The sequence below is a fragment of the Tachyglossus aculeatus genome, chromosome 6 (genome assembly GCF_015852505.1).
Source record: "Tachyglossus aculeatus isolate mTacAcu1 chromosome 6, mTacAcu1.pri, whole genome shotgun sequence".
NCBI classification, from domain to species: Eukaryota; Metazoa; Chordata; class Mammalia; order Monotremata; family Tachyglossidae; genus Tachyglossus; species Tachyglossus aculeatus.
Genome location: NC_052071.1, coordinates 11,701,522 through 11,718,750, shown reverse-complemented (window position 1 = coordinate 11,718,750; position 17,229 = coordinate 11,701,522). Strand labels below are relative to the sequence as shown.

Below are 17,229 nucleotides of genomic sequence, written 5' to 3'. Positions count from 1 at the left end.
CAGGCCCGGCCGTGCCCCCCGTCCCCCGGGCCGGCCCCCGGAGCAATGTCCTTATTTAGGCAGCCGAGGAGGAGCGAGGCGATTTCCTCGGCCGGGCCGGCCCCTCCCAAGCCAGTGCGGCGGCCGGCTGGCCTGGGCCCGGGCCCGGCCGGCGCCCTCGGCCCCGGAGCTGGCCACCATGTGAGGCGGCCGGCCCGCCATATGCCCTCCGGCCCGGCCCCTGGCCCCCTGGCCCCCTGGCCCCCCGGCCTCCCGGCCCCCCGGCCCCTGGCCCCCCGGCTCACGGCTGACGGAGAGGAGCCCGCCCCAAGGCGCCCACGGTCAGTGTCCAGCCGGGGGGCGGGGGGCGGGGGACGGCTCTCTGGCCACCCCGGCTTGCTCTGGCCAGCCCTATCTGGCCACCCAAACCCGCTCTGTCTCTCCATCCCTGTTCATCCCAGCCTACTCTGGCCACCCATATCTGCCCCCCCCCCCCCACCCCCCGCCACCTGCTATGTCTGTCCTTCCCTATCCACAAGGGTCTTCTCTGTTCACCCATATCCGCTCATCCAGGCCCACTCTCTCTCTCTCCGTCCCTGTCCACCCCGGCCTCTCTGTCCATCCGTATCCGTCCACCCAGGCCCGCTCTGTCTCTCCATCCCTGCTCACTCCAGCCTACTCTGTCCATCCATATCTGTCCACCACCATCTGCTGTGTTTGCCCTTCCCTGCCCACCCTGGCCTTCTCTGTCCACCCATATCCGTCCATCCAGGCCCACTCTCTCTCTCCGTCCCTGTCCATCCCGGCCTCTCGGTCCATCCGTACCCGTCCACCCAGGCCCGCCCTGTCTCTCCATCCCTGTTCACTCCAGTCTACTCTGTCCATCCATATCTGTCCACCCCCACCTGCTGTGTCTGCCCTTCCCTGTCCACAAGGGTCTTCTCTGTCCATCCATATCTGCCCATCCAGGCCCACTCTCTCTGTCTCCATCCCTGTCCACCCCAGCCTCTCTGTCCACCAGTATCTGTCCACCCAGGACCGCTCTGTCTCTCCATCCCTGCTCACCCCAGCCTTCTCTATCCATCCATATCCGTCCACCCCCCACCTGCTATGCCTGCCCTTCCCTGTCCACTCCGGCATTCTCTGTCCATCCATATCCATCCATCCAGGCCCACTCTCTCTCTCCATCCCTGTCCACCCCAGCCTCTCTGTCCATCTGTATCTGTCCACCCAGGCCCACTCTGTCTCTCCATCCCTGTTCACCCCAGCCTTCTTTGTCCATCCATATCTGTCCACCCCCACCTTCTGTGTCTGCCCTTCCCTGCCCACCCCGGCCTTCTCTGTCCATCCATAGCCATCCATCCAGGCCCACTCTCTCTCTCCGTCCCTGCCCACCCCGGCCTCTCTGTCCATCCGTATCCATCCACCCAGGCCCGCTCTGTCTCTCCATCCCTGTTCACCCCAGCCTTCTCTGTCCATCCATATCCGTCCACCCCCCACCTGCTCTGCCTGCCCTTTCCTGTCCCCCAGGATCTTTTCTGTCCACCCCTATCCATCCTCCCCAGCCTTATCTGTCCATCCATATTAGTCCTCCAAGGCCTGCTCTGTCCACCCATCCCTGTCCACTCCAGCCTTCTCTGCCTACCCATATCAGTCCACCCAGGCCTGCTCTGTCCATCCACCCCAGCCTTCTCTGTCTGTCTGTATCAGTCCACCCAGGCCTGCTATATGTTGCCGATTTGTACTTCCCAAGCGCTTAGTACAGTGCTCTGCACACAGTAAGTGCTCAATAAATACGATTGAATGAATGAATGCTCTGACCACCCATCCCTGTCCACCCCAGCCTTCTCTGTCCATCCATATCCGTCCACCCCCACCTGCTCTGTCTGCCCTTCCCCATCCACTCGGGCCATCTCTGTCCCTCCATATCTGTTAACCCCCACCCACTCTATCTGTCCAGCCCTATCCGTCCTGGCCTTCTCCGTATGTCTGTGCATACTCACCCCACCCTGTTCTGTCTGTCCATCCCTGTCTGGCCTGGTCTGCTCTGTCCATTCCCCCCTGTAGACCATTAGCTCACTGTGGGCAGGGAATGAACAGGGAATGGGCAGGGACAGCACTTGGAACAGTGCCCAGCGCTTAGAATAGTGCCCAGTGCTTTGAACAGCACTCCAGTGCTTAGAAAAGTGCTGGGCTCATAATAAGTGCTTAACAAATACCATTAGTATTATTATTATCATCGATTGATTACCATCAATTGTGGAAGCACTGCCCCCCTCTCCCCATCCTGTTGCTGCCCCGGAATGTAGACTTCAGACTGTCAGCTCCTTGTGGGCACGGAATATGTCCGTTTATTGTTGTATTGTCCCCTCCCAAGTGCTTAGTACAGCACTCTGCACACAGAAGGTGCTCAAGAATTACAAATGAATGAATGAACTAATTGCTCTTCCCCCCTTTCCCCATACCACAGCATTTGTGTATATATCTGTCATTTTATTTATTTCTCTATATATTGCCAACTTATTCTTCTCAAGTGCTTAGTACAGTGCTCTGCAAATAGTAAGCCCTTAATAATAATAATAATAATAATAATAATAATAATAATAAATAATGGTATTTGTTAAGCACTTACTATGTGCAAAGCACTGTTCTAATAATAATAATAATGACATTTATTAAGCTCTTACTATGTTCAAAGCACTTTTCTAAGCACTGGGGAGGTTACAAGGTGATCAGGTTGTCCCACGGGGGGCTCATAGTCTTAATCCCCATTTTCCAGATGAGGTCACTGAGGCCCAGAGAAGTGAAGTGCCTTGCCCAAAGTCACACAGCTGACAATTGGCAGAGCTGGGACTTGAACCCATGACCTCTGACTCCAAAGCCCGGGCTCTTTCTACTGAGCCATGCTGCTCCTCCTCCTGCTCAATAAATACAATTGAATGAATGAATGAATGTGTCTACCAGCCCTGTTGTATCGGACTCTCCCAAGCACTTAATACAGTGCTCTGCATACAGTAACCACTCAGTAAATATCATTGATTGACTGATTGATTGATTGATAAATCACCCCCATCTTCTCTGTCCATCCATCACTATCCGCCCTGACCTGTTCTGCCTGCCAGTCTGTCCGTCTTTCTGTCGATCCCTGCCCTCCTCAGACCACTCTGTGTTCATCTGTACCTATCCACCTGGGCCTTCTCAGTCTGTCCATCCTGGCCTGCTCTTCCAATCGCCCCCGTCTGCTCCTCACTGGCCTTCCCTGCCCCAACATATCCGCTCTGCCTCAGCACGCGCCCCTCCGCTGTCCGGACGTCCCAGCCTCAGTGAGGCCAGGGCCCTCTCTCTGGCCGGTCTCGGGGTCTTTCACAGCTGAAGATAGAGGCGGGAGGGCCCTGGAGGGCAGCCCGCCTGAGAGCCACTGCTGCCCAACCTCAGCCGCAGCCCAGAGGCAGGGCCTCAGGATGGGTCTCAGGACGGGTGGATAGATCAGACAGCTGGGTCGGGGGAGAGCCTGGGGACCAGTCAATCAGCCAGTCAATCAGTCAGTCAATCAGTGGAGTTTACTGTGCGCTGCTGTGTGCAGAACTCTGTGCTAAGCATCCGAGGGAGGACAAGGCCGTAGAGTTCGGGCCTGATCCCTGCCCCAGAGGAGCTGGCAGCTATAGCGGACCAGTTGGAAGAGGGTTGTTGGGGAATGCGGGGGGCCCCTTCCCTTCCCTCCATCCTGGTTCTGCCCCCCTCCCAAAAGAACCCCTGGCATGGCCAGAACCACGGCCCCTTCCCGCCCCCGCACCTCCCTTCCCTCTTGACGTCCAGCTTGGGTAAACAGACCCATGAGGGCCCTTAAAGGGGGTCTGGGCCTGACAGGGCTGACTCACTCAGCCTCGATCACAAAGTCCGGGTTCTACCCTGGGTTCGTTCTGTGACCTCAAGCCAGGCCCTGACCTCTCTGGGCCCATTTCCCCCCATCATCCTCCCCTACACCGGCCCCCAAGCTGGGACTGGAGAAGTCGGGAACGGGACGGTCCCCCCCGGAGCCAAGGGAAGGATGTTGGCCGCTCCTCAGCCTCGCCTTCTGCAGCTCTTTTCTCGCAACTCTTTTCCCACCGTGGTCCTTTGGATCTCTCCTCATCTTGTCCCACCCTCCCAATGTCCCGAGTAGACCCAACAGCTCCAGCCGGCCTCTTCTCTCCGGTCCCTGGGCCAGAGGGTCTGAGGTCCGAAGCCTCCTTCCCCTGCATCCTGCCCTGCCTCCTTCGCTCTCCGAGGATGGGAGGGCTCCTTCTGGGAGAAGGCCGTACCCAGGTGGCGAGGCCCATGAGTTGGCAGTAGCGACGGCCAGTTGGGAACACAATCTCCCTGTCTCCTGAGTCGCCCCGGGGCCCCCCATGCCAAACCCTGTTAGCAGCTGCTCTCGGCCACCCCGCCAGACCCCCGCCATCCGGAGGAGAGTTTTGGGCAATCTACGCCCTCCCCTACCTGCGGCCTGCTCACCGGGCCCTCCGCCCAGGACGCTCGGGGCCAGGTGCCAGCATCCAGAGGGCACCGGGGATGCCAGCCGGGCAGAGGAGGCAGAAAGAGGCATTGGTCAGCGAGTCCCCGGCCACCCTACCAGCTGTGAAGGGCCGGAGGGTGCCGTGCCCATCCCTGGAGCCCCACAGCATCAGCCCTTCATCCGGGCCTTGGGGCAGGGGAGGAGGGCACGGCTGAAGATGGGCACGGCTCCCAGGTGAAGCGGGCCAAGGTAGTAGCGTGGCCGCTGAGGGTTGTTGGGAACTGCACCAGGGGCTCGTTCCTGCCTTGGCATCATCCTGCTTTGGGGTCATGGAAGGCCCTGGCCACTCCTGCTCAGACAGTAGTGGGCAGCTGCATCCCCTGGGACTGAGGGCGGTGACTATCCCTGGACAGACTGTGGACATTCCTGTGGTCCCTTTGGCCCTGGATTCCCCTTGTGTGTCCTGGGGACAGGAAAACTGGCCTGGCAGCGGGACGCGGTATTCCCTGCCCCGTGGTCTTCCTGTCACCCCCACCTGCGGCCCCCCCAGGGCCTCTCCTGGGGAGATTGGCGATGGAATCAAGCAATGGAGTGTTTACTGTGTGCAGTGCACTGAAATAAGAGCTTGGAAAAGTATATTACGATCCCTGCCCGCAAAGAGTTGCCAGTCTACAGGAAGGGCCCGCCTTCTTCGCCTTAGCCTCTGCCCCTCTGGCATCTCCTCATCGATAGATAAACAAGTCTGATCCGGGGAGGGGCTGGGCCTGGGTGGAGCCCCTAACTCCACTGCCCAGAATAAGTCCCCGGGAATAAATACGGGGTCCCCAAGGCTAGCTGAGGGAAAACAGGATGTTTTGTTGATAACGTGTGTTTTTCTGGTTTCCCAGTTAAATCCCTCCCTTTCTCTCTCTGGTTCTCTCTCCACCCCCCTCTCTGCTTCTCTCTTTATTCCCTTTTGTTTGGTTTGTGGACTGGCCCGCAGCCTTTATCACAGGAGCTAGACGCCAACAAAAATGTGCAAGGGTTGTGCGTGCGTTTCTGTGGCTTCGCGTGCCTATGGGCAAGCTTGTCTGTGTGGGTTTGTGTGTGGATGTGCGTGTGTGCACGCATGAGAGGGCGGGAGAGGGGGCTGGGTGGGCCTGGCCGGGGCAGATAGAGAATGGGTTGGGCCGTCTGCCGTCCGCCTGGAGCATCCGGAGCCGAGTGGACGGGCCAGGCCGGGCCCATCCATCATCGGGATGGGGTAAACAAACAGTGCGAGGAAGGGGCTGACCTAACTTCCCCTCCTGAAGGAAGTCTTCCCCTCCTAAAGGACCCGCTTCAGTCACTGTCGCTGCAATAATAACAATAATAATAATAATAATGGCATTTATTAAGTGCTTACTAGGTGCAAAGCACTGTTCTAAGCGCTGGGGAGGTTACAAGGTGGGAGGGAAGGCTGGGAAGAGCAGGGAATCACAATTCCTGGGAGTCTGGCCTGGCCTGGGAGGGCCCGGTGGCGTGGGGGTGGGCCAGAGAGAGGAGAACACACTACACTGTCTCTGGGTTGACTTTGAGTCTCATTGCAGGGAGGGGATAGAGGGGGGCACATAGTAAGCGCTTTATACATATTCTCGTTACTGCTGCTACTCCTGTTACTACTTCTAGACTGTGAGCCCGTTGTTGGGTAGGGACCGTCTCTATATGTTGCCGACTTGTACTTCCCAAGCGCTTAGTACAGTGCTCTGCACACAGTAAGCGCTCAACAAATACGATTGAGTGAATACTGCAGCTGCTACTCCTACCATTCATTCATTCGATCTTACTATGTACACTGTACGAACTGATTGGGAGAGTACAATATATACCTGTATATATGTATACATGTTTGTACGTATTTATTACTCTATTTATTTATTTTATTTGTACATATTTATTCTATTTCTTTTATTTTGTTAATATGTTTTGTTTTGTTCTCTGTCTCCCCCTTCTAGACTTCTGGACTGTGAGCCCGCTGTTGGGTAGGGACCGTCTCTCTATAATAATAATAATAATAATGGCATTTGTTAAGTGCTTACTATGTGCAAAGCACTGTTCTAAGCGCTGGAAGGGATACAAGGTGATCAGGTTGTCCCACGTGGGGCTCACAGTCATAATCCCCATTTTACAGATGAGGTAACTGAGGCTCAGAGAAGTTAAGTGACTTGCCCAAGGTCACACAGCAGACATGTGGCGAAGCCGGGATTAGAACCCATGACCTCTGACTCCAAAGCCCGGGCTCTTTCCACTGAGCCATGCTGCTTCTATGTTGCCGACTTATACTTCCCAAGCGCTTAGTACAGTGCTCTGCACACAGTAAGCGCTCAATAAATACGATTGAATGAATGAATAATAATAATTATGGTATTGAATAATATATAATAATTAGGGTATTTGTTAAGCACTTACTATGTGCCAAGCCCTATTCGTTAAGCGCTTACTATGTGCCAGGCACCGTACTAAACGCTGGGGTGGATACAAGCAAATCGAGTTGAACAGGGTCCCTGTCCCTTGTGGGGCTCACAGCCTCGATCCCCATTTTACAGATGAAGTAACCGAGGCACAGAGAAGTGAAGTGACTTGTCCAAGGTCACACAGCAGACAAGCGACAGAGCCGGAATTCGAACCCATGACCTCCTAACTCCCTTGCCCAGGGGATACACTGTGCCATTCTGCTGCTACGATAAACGGACACACTCCCTGCCCCCAGGGAGCTTACAGTCTAAAGGGGGCTGTTATTACTACCACTAGTCCCCTATTACTACTTTTATTACTACTGCCAGAGTGACGACTGTGGTCTGGAATAGAAAAGATTGGTAAGGGTTTCCGCCGCAGTAGAAACTCCTCGGGTGCGTACAAATGGCTCAGTGATCCTGGATGGTAATCTCTCAGAGATTCTGGACAGTAGTAGTAATAATAATAACGGTAGTGAAAGTGGAATTTGTTAAGCGCTTCCTATGAGCCAAGCCCTGGGGTAGGTTAATTAATTAATTATGGCATTTGTTAAGCGCTTATTATGTGCCAAGAACTGTACTAAAGTAGTACAGTAGTACACGAGGAGCAACGTGGCTCAGTTGAAAGAGCACGGGCTTTGGAGTCAGAGGTAATGGGTTCAAATCCTGCCTCTGCCACATGTCTGCTGTGTGACCTTGGGCAAGTCACTTAACTTCTCTGAGCCTCAGTTACCTCATCTGTAAAATGGAGATGAAGACTGAGCCCCACGTGGGACAACCTGATCACTTTGTATCCCCCCTCCAGCGCTTAGAGCAGTGCTCTGCACATAGTAAGCGCTGGGGTGTATACAAGCAAATCGGGTTGAACAGGGTCCCTGTCCCTCGTGGGGCTCACAGTCTCGATCCCCATTTTACAGATGAAGTAACCGAGGCACAGAGAAATGAAGTGACTTGTCCAAGGTCACACAGCAGACAAGCGACAGAGCTGCTATTACAAGTGCCATTATTATTATTATTATTATTATTATTATTGTTATTATTATTACTAAGGGCTGGGGTAGATATGTTAATCATGTCCCACATGGGGCTCACGGTCTAAGTAGGAGGGAGAACAGATATTGAATCCCCATTTTGCAGATGAGGGAACTGAGGCAAAGAGAAGTGAAACGACTTGTCCAAAGTCACATGGCAGATATGTGGTGGAGCGGGAATTAGAACCCGGGACCTCGGACTTCCAGGCCTGTGCTCTTTCTGCTAGACTACGCTGCTTCCCGATGGTGTTTATTGAGCACTGACTGTGTGCAGAACACTACACTAAGCACTTGGGAGAGACAATAACAGAGAGTTGTCAGGTAAGATCCCTTCCCACAAGGAGCTTACAGTCAGGTTGGACACATTCCCTGTCCTGCATGGGGCTTATGGTCTAAAGGGAGAACAGGTGTCTTGTCTCCATTTTACAGATGAGGAAACCGAGGCACAGAGAAGTTAAATGAGCTGCCCGTGGTCACACATCAGGCCAGTGACAGAGCTGGGATTAGAACGCAGCTCGCCCATTTCCCAGGCCCAGGTTGTTGCCACTGAGTAACTAGGCTACACTGCTTCTCTGCTACTAGAGAGCAGTTTGGCAGGGTTAATCTGGGTGGTCTTCCTGGAGGTGTGTGTGGTGGGGGGATTTATGGATGAGCTGAGAAGGAGGGAAAGGATGTGGGCCAGCAAAGAAGTGGGAAGTAGTCCCCACTCGGGGAAGGTACTAGTTTGGAGGAGAGAGGAGCCGGGGCAGAGGATGTGGGCTGGGCACAGAAGCCAGAGAAACAGCGTGGCTCAGTGGGAAAAGCCCGGGCTTTGGAGTCAGAGGTCATGGGTTCAAATCCCAGCTCCGCCAACTGTCAGCTGGGTGACTTTGGGCAAGTCACTTCACTTCTCTGGGCCTCAGTTCCCTCATCTGTAAAATGGGGATTAAAATTGTGAGCCCCCCGTGGGACAACCTGATCACCTTGTAACCTCCCCAGTGCTTAGAACAGTGCTTTGCACGTAGTAAGCGCTTAACAAATGCCATCATCATCATCAGGGCAGAGACCAGTTCGGTAAAGGGGTGCCAGAGGGCAGAACCCTGCTTGAAGAGGTCTGGTCTGAAGACTTTGAGGGCACCCTCTTTCCCGCCCCTTGCTCTCTGGAGGGAGGAGCTGGCAAGGACCGAGGGGGAGCAGAGCCTGGGTAACTGAAGCTGATAGGATGGGATGGGTGGGATGGGTTACGAAAATAATAATGACTGTGGTATCTGTTAAGCGCTTACTGGATGCCAAACATCGTTCTAAACTCTGGGGTAGATACAAGGTAATTAGGCTGGACGCAGTTCCTGTCCCGCATGGGGCCCGCAGTCTTAAGCAGCATAGAAATAGCGTGGCTCAGTGGAAAGAGCCTGGGCTTTGGAGCCAGAGGTCATGGGTTCAAATTCCTGCTCTGCCAACTGTCAGCTGGGTGACTTTGGCCAAGTCACTTAACTTCTTAACAAGAGAGGAGTGGAGGGAGCCTCCGGGATGCCCAGCGCCTTGCCAGCCCGTTGTTGGGTAGGGACTGTCTATCTGTTGCCGAATTGTACTTTCCAAGAGTTTAGTACAGTGCCTCAGTGACCTCATCTGTAAAATGGGGATAAAAACTGTGAGCCCCCGGTGGGGACAACCTGATCACCTTGTAACCTCCCCAGAGCTTAGAACAGTGGTTTGCACATAGTAAGTGCTTAATAAATGCCATTATTATTATTATTATTATTATTATTAATGCCCCATTTTATAGATGGGATAACTGAGGCACAGAGAAGTGAAGTGACTTGCCCAAGGTCACACAGCAGTCATGTGGCAGAGCCGGGATCAGAGCGGAAGGGGTGCGGGACGGCTCGCTAAGGACCATGGTTGGGACAGGGAATGATGGCCCAGCCCCAAGCGGACCCTCTGGGAGTGGCTTGGAGCTGCCCCGGACCAGGACACTGCTACCCAAGAGAGGAGTGGAGGGAGCCTTCGGGATGCCCAGCGCCTTGCCAGCCTGTTGTTGGGTAGGGAATTGTTGCCGAATTGTACTTTCCAAGCGCTTAGTACAGTGCTCTGCACACGGTAAGTGCTCAATAAATACGATTGAATGAATGAAGGAATTACAATGGCCTCTTCCCTCCCGCCCCTGCCACCCCACCGTCACCCCCAACATTCATTCTCTCCCCTTCCTTTTCGAATCCTGGCTCCACTTGTCAGCAGTGCGACCTGGGGCAAGCCACTTAACCTCTCTGGGCCTCAGTTACCTCATCTGTAAAATGGGGATGAAGACTGTGAGCCCCCCGTGGGACAACCTGATCACCTTGTATCCCCCCCCCCCCCCCACGCTTAAAACAGTGCCTCGCACATAGTAAGCGCTTAACAAATACTATCATTATTATTTCACACCTGGGCCAAGCACCACAGGGGACAACCTGATCACCTCGTATCCCCCCAGCGCTTAGAACAGTGCCTCGCATATAGTAAGCGCTTAACAAATACCATCATTATTATTTCACACCTGGGCCAATTGAGGCCCAGACTGAGGATGAGATCCAAATAGCTTAGCGCAGAGATCATAAGGCCCGCTGCCTGCTTTCCACTGGGCTCGCTGCCTGGTTTCCAGCGGGTGTGCTTAGTCAGAGGCCTGGCGAGAGTGGAATCGGTCGACGGGAGGGAAAGCACAAAGGGGCAGTGAGAAGGGCCGGCCGTTCCCCGGGGTTCTCATTCCACCCGTGGTCCGGCTCCGTTGGCAAAGCGCTTTCTTTTTGAAGGGAAGACCCTGGATCCGTCACCGAATTTGGCTGGGCCAGCCCCTTGGGCGAGTGAGCTCATTGTCCTCCTGGCCCGTGGGCCCTCTGGCCGGACAGTGAAGCCCGCTATCCCGGGTCCACCCCCGGGATTGGGTGGAAGCCCGGTTCTGGCTGCTCACATCTGTCTCCTTCCCAAAAAAGAACCTCACGGCCGTGGCATTTTTCAAAATTTCTTGGAGTGGCAACGTCCCACCCGGGCCGGCCCGCCTCAGAGCACCGGCCCTGACCAAGGCGGGCAGTCAAACTCTCCCTGCCTCCTTGCCCCCAAAATGGGCCTCATTGTTTTTCTTGGATTCTGACAGCTAGGGCCGGGGGATGCAGCGTCGGGGGGCTGATGGAGTCCGGCCTTCCTAAGCGCTCTGAACAAAGTCAGCACTCAGTAAACACCCTTCGTTGACTCATCGGCTTCTCTGAATGGCTGGCTCTGTCCCTCTCGACTCCACACATCCCTCTCCCGATAAAGAAGACCCCAATCGGGAAACTCCAGCCCTATCTCCACTGCCGCCCCCTCCCACGATTGGAGGCAAGTGGGTCCCAAGTGACCGGCCCACGCTCCCGGACTGGAGTGGGTGGGACCCCCGGCTGGCTGCCCACCTTCACTGGACCAGCATTTGGTGGTCCAGTGGACGACCATTAGTGGAAAGAGCCCAGGCTTGGGAGTCAGAGGTCATGGGTTCAAATCCTGGCTCCGCCAATTGTCAGCTGTGTGACTTTGGGCAAGTCACTTCACTTCTCTGTGCCTCAGTTGCCTCATCTGTAAAATGAGGATTAAGACTGCGAGCCCCACGTGGGACAACCTGACCATCTTGTATCCTCTCCAGCGCTTAGAAAAGTGCTTTGCACATAGTAAGCGCTTAACAAATGCCATCATTATTATTATTATTTGGTGGGAAGGTCGACCACGGTCCACACCTCTCTCCCATCCTGCAGGGAGGGTGATTGGTTACAGCTGGGAGGGTCAACCCAGGTTTTGGGGGGCTGGCCTGGGTCCGGAGTCCCAGGGAGCCAGTGGTGGGGATAGGGGCCCGGATTATGGCTGCAAAGACAAGAAAGGGAGGAGGAAAAGTCTGAGACCCTCAAAGCCGCCTCCCCTCTCCCCCAAGAAGAGCCCAGAAGGGCCTCGGCTGGCTCCAAGCCCTACCTATATAGCAGGACTGCCCCAACCGAGACCACAGAGGCATTCTCGTCTCGGCTTCCCCGGGAACCCGCTTGGAAGACAGCCGAGGTGGCACCCCGGCCTTCCCCTTGGCAGAGAGGTGAAGAACACAACTTTAAATGCTGGGATCTTCTCTTCATTCCCAGTGGCCCCCTGCTCTGTCAGCGGCTCTGCAGCAGACACAAGGCCGCAGGGAACCGGGCTCCCTGTCACCATCAGTTCCCATCAATCAATCAGTCAAGAAAGCAATCGCATCTCCATCCAGAGGCCTTTCCCGACTAAACCCTCATTTCCCCTTCTCCCACTCCCTTCTGGATCGCTTTTGCGTGAGAATTTGCACCCTTTCTTCACCCCTCCCTCAGCTCCACAGCACTTGTGTACAAATCCGGTGTGGCTTAGTGGAAAGTGGAAAGAGTACGGGCTTGAGAGTCCAAGGAAGTGGGTTCCAATTCCGGCTCCATCACTTGTCTGCCGTGACTTCGGGGAAGCTACTTAACTTCTCTGTGCATCAGTTACGTGTGATGTGGCATAACCTGATTACCTTGTACCTGATTATTATTTTTATCTACCCCACCATTTAGAATAGTGCTTGGCACATAGTAAGAGCTTAACAAATGCCATAATTATTATTAAATCTATAATTAATTTATTATAATATTATATTATTGATTATATGTATTAATTTTATTAATTTATTGCTATTTCTAGACTGTGAGCCCACTGTTGGGTAGGGACCATCTCTATATGTTGCCAACTTGTACTTCCCAAGCGCTTAATACAGTGCTCTGCACACAGTAAGCGCTCAATAAATATGATTGATTGATTGATTGCTATTAATGTCTGTCTCCCCCCACTCTAGACTGTAAACTCCTTGTGGGCAGGGAATATAATAATAATAATGATGGCATTTATTAAGCGCTTACTATGTGCAAAGCACTGTTCTACGCCCTGGGGAGGTTACAAGGTGATCAGGTTGTCCCACAGGGGGCTCACGGTCTTAATCCCCATTTTACAGATGAGGTAACTGAGGCACAGAGAAGTTAAGTGACTTGCCCAAAGTCACACAGCTACCAAGTGGCGGAGCTGGGATTAGAACTCATGGCGTAGTGTATCTAACATGGGCGTGGGAGTTAGAGGGTCATGGGTTCTAATTCTGGCTCCGCCACTTGTCTGCTGTGTGACCTTGGGAAGGTCACTTCACTTGTCTGGGCCTCAGTTACCTCATCTGTCAAATGGGGATTGAGCCCCACATGGGACAGGGACTGTGTCCAACTCAATTTGCTTAGATCCACCCCAGCGCTTAGTATAGTGCTTGGCACACGGTAAGTGCTTTACAAGGACCATATTTATTATTATTAAATAGCGTTATTATTATGGATATGTGGATGCATTAAGTGCTTAACTAGTAAAATGAGGAAATCTTGCACATAGTAAGCGCTTAATAGATGCCATTATAAAAAAAAATCAATTGATCAGTACAGAAATGCTATGCGTGGCTGGAGGAGATGCAAGAATGCTTAGGTTGTAGTTGTGGTTAAATCAGGGAAGGCCTCCTGGAAGAATTGAGAGTTCAGAAAGATGCTGGAGTTGTGAACGGGGAGGGATTTCCAGGCAGGAGGATGAATGGGAGCCTGGGGTTGGAGGTGAGCGAGAAGAGATGGAGGCACAATGAATTGATTGATTCGAGGGGAATAAAGAGCGCAAGCTGGGGTGTGGTGGGAGAAAAGAGTGGGCTGACGTGGAGGGCCTTGAGGCTGATCAGGAGTCCTGCTTGATATGGAGAGGAATGGACAACCATTGGAAGTGGTAAAGGAGTGGGGAGACCGATATAGAAGGATGTTTCAGAAGCTGGAGAAGCAGTGTGGCTTAATGGAAAGTACACAGGCCTTGGAATTATAATAATTATAATATATAATATTAATATATAATTATACATGATAGTATATATAATAATATGGTGTATATTATAATAATATATCAATATATAATTATAATTATGTCATTTATTAAGCTCTTAATATGTGCGGAGCACACACTTGACCTTGGGCAAATCACTCAACTTCTCTGTGCCTCAGTTTCCTCAACTGTCCTCCCTCCTACTTAGACTGGGAGCCCCAGGTGGGACAGGAACTGTAACCAACCTCAACCGCCTGCGCTTAGAACAGCGTGTGGCACATAGTAAGCTCTTAAATACCACTGAAAAAGGATCCAGGCAAAAGCGTGGACTACGGAGGGGAGAGGCTGGAGGGAGGGAGGTCAGCGAGGAGGCTGACAGAGAGGCCCGATCGGGCCCAAGGAAGGAGAGGAAGAGATGGTCGGATATGACCGTCTATTCTATTCTATTTATTTTATTCTGTTAATATGTTTTGTTTTGTTCTCTGTCTCCCCTTTCTAGACTGTGAGCCCGCTGTTGGGTAGGGACCGTCTCTATATGTTGCCAACTTGGACTTCCCAAGCGCTTAGTACAGTGCTCTGCACACAGTAAGCGCTCAATAAATACGATTGATTGATTGACTGATTGATATGACCTTCGCGCCCCCCAAGTCCCTGGGTACCTAAAGCCCGCATTAACAACAAAAGAGTGTCTGAAGTGTTGGAAAGGAAAGCCCGCTGGCCTGGCTTGGCTTGGCCTGGAGTTAGACCGCACTGAATCCAATTCCAGGCACCAACTGACCTTGGCCACAAGAATAATAATAATAATAATAATAATAATAATAATAATAATAATAATAATAATGGCATTTATTGAGCACTTACTATGTGCAAAGCACTGTTCTAAGCACTGCAGCAACATGGCCTAGTGGTTAGAGCACTGGCCTGGACGTCAGAAGGACCTGACTTCTGATCCCGGCTCCTCCTCTTATCTGCTGTGTGACCTTGTTGATCACACGGTCACTTAAATTCACTTAATTGATCACTTGATCAATCGATTAATTGACTTAATCACAGTCACTTAAATTCTCTGTGCCTCTGTCATCTGAGAAGCAGTGCTCTAGTGAATAGAGCACAGGCCTGAGAGTTAGAGGGACATGGGTTCTAGTCTCGGCTCTGCACTTGTCTGCTGTGTGACCTTGGGCAAGTCACTTAACTTCTCTGTGCCTCAGTTTCCTCATCTGCCAAATGGGGATTAAGACTGTGAGCCCCACGTGGGACAGGGACTGTGTCCAACCTGATTATCCTGTATCTACCTCAGTGCTTAGAACATTGCCTGGCAAATGGTAAATGCTTTAACGAATACCACAATTATTATTAATTTTTATAATTATAATGTTGCCCCTGCCCCCAGGGTAGTTCTAGTGTGGCTGACCACTGGCTTCTGCTGTCACTCCAGGGGACAGAAAAGTCACTTGTTTTAAACTAGTCAGTCAGTCAGTCAATCAACTGTATTTATTGAGAGTTTACCGTGTGCGGAGCCCTGTTCTAAGCACCAGTGTGGCTCAGTGGAAAGAGCACTGGCTTTGGAGTCAGAGGCCATGGGTTCAAATCCTGGCTCCGCCACTTGTCAGCTATGTGACTTTGGGCAAGTCACTTCACTTCTCTGGGCCTCAGTTCCTCATCTGTAAAATGGGGATGAAGACTGTGAGCCCCATGTGGGACAACTTGATCACCTTGTATCCCCCCAGCGCTTAGAACAGTGCTTTGCACATAGTAAGCACTTAACAAATACCATCATTATTATTATTATTGAGAGTTTACCATGTGCGGAGCCCTGTACTAAGCAGCAGTGTGGCTCAGTGGAAAGAGCACGGGTTTTGGAGTCAGAGGTCATGGGTTCAAATCCCGGCTCCACCACTTGTCAGCTGTGTGACTTTGGGCAAGTCACTTCACTTCTCTGTGCCTCAGTGACCTCATCTGGAAAATGGGGATGAAGACTGTGAGCCCGCCGTGGGACAACCTGATCACCTTGTAACCTTCCCAGGGCTTAGAACAGTGCTTTGCACATATTAAGAGCTTAATAAGTGTCATTATTATAATTATATTTAATTATATATTGATATATTATATTATATCATTATAATATACAATATGCTATTATGTATTATATTATTATATATTTTACTATATTATTATATATTAATATTATGATTATTATAACTTCTCTGTGCCTCAGTTACCTCCTCTGTATAATGGGGATTAAGACTGTGAGCCCCACGTGGGACAACCTGATCACCTTGTAACCTTCCCAGGGCTTAGAACAGTGTTTTGCACATAGTAAGCACTTAATAAATGCCATTATTATTATTATTACTTGGGAGAGTACAATAGAACAATAAATAGACACATTCCCCGCCCACGATGAATTTACAGTCTAGAGGGAGAGACGGATGTTAATATAAATAAATAAATTACAGATACGTACGTGGGTGCCGTCAGGCTGGGAGGGGAATGAGCGATTCTCATATCTCTCCATCGTACGTTGTCTTTGATCGAAATGACAGTCATCGAGTCCTCGGATGGAAATGACCCTTAAAAAGTAATCTGATCAATCCTCCTACCTCCGAGTCACCTCAGAGAAACAGAGAGGTCCAACTTTTACAATCCCAGCGGGGCCCAGTGGAAAGAACGCAGGACTAGGAATCAGAAGACCTGGGTTCTAATCCCGCCTCTGCCGCTTCCCTGCTGTGGGACCGTGGGCGAGTCACCTAATTTCTCAGTTGGAAAATGGGGATTGATCGCCTGTTCTCCCTGCCCCAGGTGGGTCGGGGATGTACCTGAGCTGATCATCTTACGTCTACCACAGGGCTCAGCACTTAGTAAGCTTCTGCCGGTGACTTCCTGCAGTCTATCACAGCCGCCTCCCTCCCCATGTGGCCTCAGGATGGACAGATGTGGCCGGGGATGATGCGGAAAGTGAAGTTGACAGGGCAAGTCCAGCTCTGATGGACACTTCAGCAATATTGTGAAACACCCTCTGCCCTCCAGGATACTGGTCTTCAGGGGTAGGGGACCCAACACGGCTCTGCTGACAGGACTTCCCCTTGCCGGGGGGGAGCGTGGAAAGAGACTCGGTAACCCTTAGTACAGTGCTCTGACCCCCATAGGGGCTTAATAAATACCATGGGTTGATTCTTATATTGAGGAAAAGGAAACAGAGAGTGGCGAGAGCAAGCCCATCCCTTTTCATTCCCAGGAAACCCTAACCCCCTGACAGGGAAGGGGAGGTGGGACAAAAGTGACCCTGACCTCGGGTCACAATTATGGTACTTGTTAAGTGTTTGCTATGTGCCAAGCACTGTTCTAAATGCTGGGGTAGATACAAGCTGATCAGGTTGCACACAATAATAATAATAAT

The 17,229-nt window shown here is 52.0% G+C and overlaps 1 protein-coding gene across 1 annotated transcript in view; it reads left to right on the top strand.

The window, feature by feature from the left end:
* The first annotated feature begins 266 nt into the window (after window positions 1-266).
* LOC119930093 (rho GTPase-activating protein 20-like) overlaps window positions 267-17,229 on the top strand; it is an 89,395-nt gene continuing 72,432 nt past the window's right edge. The window contains exon 1 of the mRNA XM_038748552.1: window positions 267-320. The gene's annotated coding sequence lies outside the window, so the exon portion shown is untranslated. The remainder of the gene's footprint in view (window positions 321-17,229) is intronic.